The 5,500-nt window shown below is 39.9% G+C and overlaps 1 protein-coding gene and 1 non-coding gene across 2 annotated transcripts in view; one reads left to right on the forward strand and one right to left on the reverse strand.

The window, feature by feature from the left end:
- Ttc28 (tetratricopeptide repeat domain 28) overlaps positions 1 to 5,500 on the forward strand; it is a 511,718-nt gene that overhangs the window by 55,212 nt on the left and 451,006 nt on the right. The gene's annotated exons all lie outside the window — the stretch shown is intronic.
- On the reverse strand, positions 843 to 948 carry LOC113458316. The gene has a single exon (XR_003378705.1). It is a non-coding gene; the product is annotated as a U6 spliceosomal RNA (small nuclear RNA).

Below are 5,500 nucleotides of genomic sequence, written 5' to 3' on the forward strand. Positions count from 1 at the left end.
GGGGCGAGGCTCTCCTCTTCTGGCTCTGCTCGGACGCCTGCTCTCGCCGCCGCCTCTACATCCCAGCTCAGGCTCCGCCGCCTCTGCCGCCGCGCCGCGCGCCCGCCCGCTTGTCATCTATTTTTTTATCCTTCATTTTAAATACCATGCTTTTTTAGACAGCAGCAATTCTACTGTCCCAGCAGTTTGATCTACTATAAAAGTAATGTTATATACATTTGTAACTTTAATTAATTATGTGAAAAACTTGTTTATCTTTTATCCTTTTATGGAAGTAAAAATGCACAAATTTAAAGCAAAAGTGAACCTTTATTTATACTTACTTTATCTTTTTTATTTTTCAAGATTTTATTGCAAGCAAAATTGGTTTATTGCACACAAAGTTGTGTGTCAGGGAGGAATTTTACATATTATAACCATGTTAATTACAGTACATTAAGATGATGGTTTACAAAATAAGTCTGTAAGTTTAAATATACTAGTGTTATAACCCAATGTACAGACTTTCTTTACACTGTACGTACAATAATCAGGAATACAAAAAAACCATAAATAACGCCCATTTTACAGGTGACATTTTAAAGACTGAAAACACCAACGTTGGACTTTGACAACTGGGGCATTGATCCATAAAAACCCTTTCTAAAAATAGAAAAGTCTGTGGCAGCAATGCTTGCATGAAGCATCTGGGCACACATTGTTGCAAGACCGTTTCAATAGATTTTTAGTTATTAACTATATCTTACAAAAACAGTCTACACATAAATTTATCTTCCAAATATGGAGAAACAATGTCCCACGTTGTAGTATTCTGCAAGTGTCACATTGATGCTTATAACAAAAAAAATATGGACGGCTTCACGAGTTTGCGTATTATCCTTGCGCAGGGGACATGCTAATCTTCTCTGTATCGTTCCAGTTTTAGTATATGTGTTGCCGAAGGAGCACTTTGTCTTTTTCATGATGTCCCTTTAAGAAGGTTTCGTCAGTGGAAAGAATGTAGAAACATGCGGGAAGGAAGGAAGGAAGCAGACTCACGGTGTCAGTCACTGTGCAAGAGGAAGGGAGGAAGCAGACTCACGGTGTCAGTCACTGTGCAAGAAGAAGGAAGGAAGCAGACTCAACGGTGTCAGTCACTGTGCAAGAGGCCGTGAGAAATGGAGCATTTCTCATGTGTGTTGTCACGTAGCCATGTGGAGCCTGGACTAGGGTTTCTTTTTAATCAAGTCCAGTTGTTGGTCTGGGAACACACTTTTCTTGGGGTATTAGGAATATGTTGCCTTCTTTCTTGTAGTGTCTTCAAGGGCCACTTACATACCTCCTGCAGCGTCCTCGTGGACTCAGCCCCTGTAAAAATGGTAGAACAAAGAATGTAACTTGACAACATTAAGTGTTGTTTTTAAATAAGTAGAGCTCTTGTTTTTAATTTGATGAACAGGAATTTTCCAACTCCAACCCTCTCTTTACAATCTGTTTTTAATTTGCAAAAATATCTGGTCCAATTTTTAGACATAAAACTATTTTTTTAAAAGATTTTCTCACTCTCTAGTTATCATCACTAAACTCAACTCATTATTTTATAGATTTCACTACTTTTTCATTTGCACACTTATTTTTACTACTTTGATATTAACCCTCTTATTCTACTTTTTTCTTTATCTCTTTGTAACACTATTCTATTTCCCTTTTTGTAGACTATCTCCTTTCTTACCCTGGTTCCTTACCTAGTTATCTAACACCTGCGGTTATTCGGATTGAAGCACACATCTAAAACTTAAAATTAACTTCTACGCATACGATAAAAATAAAGTATTTGCCTTTTGAGGTCTGGGTCACTCACCAGAGTGGTTGTTTCCGGCTCCGCCCATTTCCTTGTGGGGTCTGGGTCACTCACCAGAGTGGTTGTTTCCGGCTCTGCCCATTTCCTTGTGCGTTTGTTTCTATGTCACATTGTTCATCAGTTGATAGAAATTATTCTACTTAGGGTTTTTTATTGCTGTGACAAAACAGCATGACCAAAATCAAGTTGGGGAGGAAAGGGTTTATTTGGCTTACACTTCTACATTGTGGGCCATCACTGAAGGAAGTCAGAACAGCAACTCAAATAAGACAGGAACCTGGAGGCCAATGCAGAGGCCATGGAGGGGTGCTACTTACTGGCTTGTTCTACATGGTTTGCTTAGCCTTCTTTCTTCCTTCCCTCGCTCCCTCCCTGCCTCCCTTCTTCCCTTTCTCCTCTTTCTCTCTCTTCTTTGTGCCTTTCACATCATGCCTCCTGATCCCACCCATCTCCTTCCCCACCCCAAAGTAAAACAAAATTTAAGAGGGAAATGAAAAAAGGGAAAAAGAAGGAGAAAATCTCATCATTGAAGCTGCAGTGTGATGTAATGAGACATGCAGTAAACTCCTTTATTTTTACATGCTGACATTTGTCAGAAAGAATCATTAATCTGGGGGCTGGAGAGATGATTCAGAGGTTAAGAGCACTGGCTGTTCTTCCAGAGTTCCTGAGTTCAATTCCCAGCAACCACATGGTGGTTCATGACCATCTATAGTCAGATCCAGTGCCCTTTTCTGGCATGCAGGCATACATGCAGGCAGAACAATGTATATAAAATTTACAAAAGGAAAAGAGTCATTGGTCTGGTTTGAAGCCCCTCGTCTTCATTGCACCATCAATACTGGCCCTCACTGGTACTCTTCTTGGACATCCCATTGCTGCCCTGGGTCCACAGGACTGAATACCGCCCTCGCCCTGGGATTAGTGGGGTGGATGTTGGGATAGGCCAACACATAACCCTGGTTCTGGACCTGGGTAGTTGCAGGGTTGGTCAACCTGCCAGTTCTCCCCAGTGTTTACCACCAGAGTGGACTCTCCAGTGTTGCAGGAGGTCCTTCCGCTCCTCCAGCCAATAGCTGCTGAGATACCAGCCCATTGGGGCGTGTTCTCTCTCTTTAAAAAAGCTGCCACTTTCCTCCTCACCCTCTCTTACTTCCTGCTCTGCTTCTGGCGACTAGACTCCCTTCCTGATTGCGCAGAGGGCTGTTGTCTGGGACGGTGATCTGTAAGTTTTTCCCCTTTAAATAAATAACCATTCTATTAATCATAATTCCAAACTGGTGTGGGATCGTTTGTGACTTCCGCCTTCGCCTTCACTCCAGCACTGTCCTGGCTAGTTCACTCCTTGCATCAATGGGTAGGGGTCAGGACCAGTTCTCAGACTTTTGTGTTCTCAGGGTCAGTTTTCCTACACCTACACTTTCAGGGCCATCTCTACTGTGTTGCCTAGGTGAGGTGTAGGGGCCACTCTCCTATGTGGCTCAGCCTGCTTTCTTATAGAACCTAGGACCATTAGCCCAGGGATGGCACTATACACAATGGGCTTCACTTTCCTGAAGCACAATTATAAAAACTCAGAGACAGATATTGGGGTTCAACCTGAAGACCAGAAAAATCAAAGCAGCCAGCCATTGACTTACCTCACTCTCAGTCTGAAAATGGCGATCCTGCCTCCAGGAAACCTCAGAATGAGATTGAGAGGTCTGCTCCTGTTTTATAATCCTGTCTAGTTCTGAGATATAGGTTGTACACCACTACAGCCTGGTTTCTGTGGCAAGCTAGTGTGGCTACTGGGATTAAAGGTGTGTCACCACTACCTGGTCTGTAAGGCTGGCCATTGTGGCTGTTTTACTTTTCTGATCCGCAGGCAAGATTTATTTATTAAAATACAAATGAAATGCCACTACATTCCCCAATAAATCATTAAGAAAATGCCTTCCAGCAGACTCTTAGGGAGATATTTTCTTGATTGAGGGTCTCTCCTTTTAGATAGCTCTACTGTGTCAAGTTGACCTAAAACTAGCTAGCATACACATCTAGGCTAGTTCCAATTTCTGGACCAAGAGGGAATTATTTTATTTGTTTGTTTGTTTATTGTTTTTTGAGACAGGGTTTTTCTATGTAGCTTTGGCTGTCCTAGAATTTACTTTGCACACCAGGCTGGCTCAGATTCAGAGATCAATCTACCTTTGCCTACCGAGTACTGGAATTAAAGGCATGCACTACCATGCCCAGCTTTTAAGTATTTTCTTTTCTTTTTTTCTTTTTTTTAAAAAATTTAGAATTGAATGAAAATACAACATATATAGACCCGAAGGGCACAATTAAAGCAGTCCTAAGCAGCAAGTTCATAGCACCAAGTTCCTAAATAGGAAAGATCTCATTAACAACTTAAGAGAACACTTGAAATCTCTATAAAAAGAAGAAATGATACCCAAACCTAAGAAATAATTAAACTTGGGGCTGAAATCAATGAAATAAAAACAAACAAAAAACAATAAAAAGAATCAGTGAAATGAAGAGTTCATCCTTAGAGAAAACAAGATTGACAGACACAGGGAGTGGATCAACATTAATAAAGTTATAGATGAAAAGGCAGACTCTTGAGTTAATTCAGGGAATCATAAGGACTTATTTTAAAAATATGTGTTACCATGAACTTGAAAACCTAAAAGAAATGGATAAAGTTTTTAAAAATATATGTATGACCTACTGAAGTTAAGTCAAGATGAAATAAACGATTTAAACACATCCATAACCCCTAGGGAAATAGAAGTGGTAATTAAAATTCTCCCAACCAAGAACAGGCAGTAGTGGTTCACATCTTTAATCCAGCAATTGGAAGGCTGAGGTAGGCTGATCTCTTTGAGGCCAGTCTGGTCTAGAGAGTAGGTTCCAGGACAGCCAGGGAAACACACACACACACACACACACACACACACACACACACACACACACACACACACACACACACACACACACACACACTAAAACCCTGTCTCAAAAAATAAACAAAACAAAAATCTCCTAACCAAAAAAAAAAAAAAAAACCCCAAACCAGATGGATTCTGTCTCCAGACAGAATCTACCAGACCTTCAAAGAAAACTAACACCAGTGAAGTGCCTGATAAATTATTTCATGAAATAGAAACTAAAGGAGCATTTCTAAATTCTTATTGTGAAGCCACTATTATCCTGGCACCAAAAACATACAGATGCAATAAAAGAAGTTATAGACCAATATCTCTGATGAATATAGATAAAAATTCTCAACAAAATTCTTGCAAACTGAATTCAAGGACACATAAAAAAGATTATTCATAATGATCAAGTTGGCTTCATTCCAGTGACCCAGGGATTGTTCAACATAAGCTAATCAGTAAACATAATCTGCCACATAAAGTGAAAGACAAAGTCATACATGATCATCTCATTAGATGAAGAAAACGCTTTTGATAAAATTCAGCATCCCTTCATAATAAGACCAGGAGTATGAGGGGCATACCCCAGTGTAATAAAGATAATTTTTAGTAACCTGTAGCCAACATCACCCTAAGATAGATAGAAACTCAAAGCATTTTCATTTTAGCCAAGAAGAAAAGGATGTTCACTCTCTCTATACCTTTTCAATATAATATTTGAAGTATTTTTTTTAAATTT

This window comes from Microtus ochrogaster, chromosome 2, assembly GCF_000317375.1.
Source record: "Microtus ochrogaster isolate Prairie Vole_2 chromosome 2, MicOch1.0, whole genome shotgun sequence".
Taxonomy (NCBI): domain Eukaryota; kingdom Metazoa; phylum Chordata; class Mammalia; order Rodentia; family Cricetidae; genus Microtus; species Microtus ochrogaster.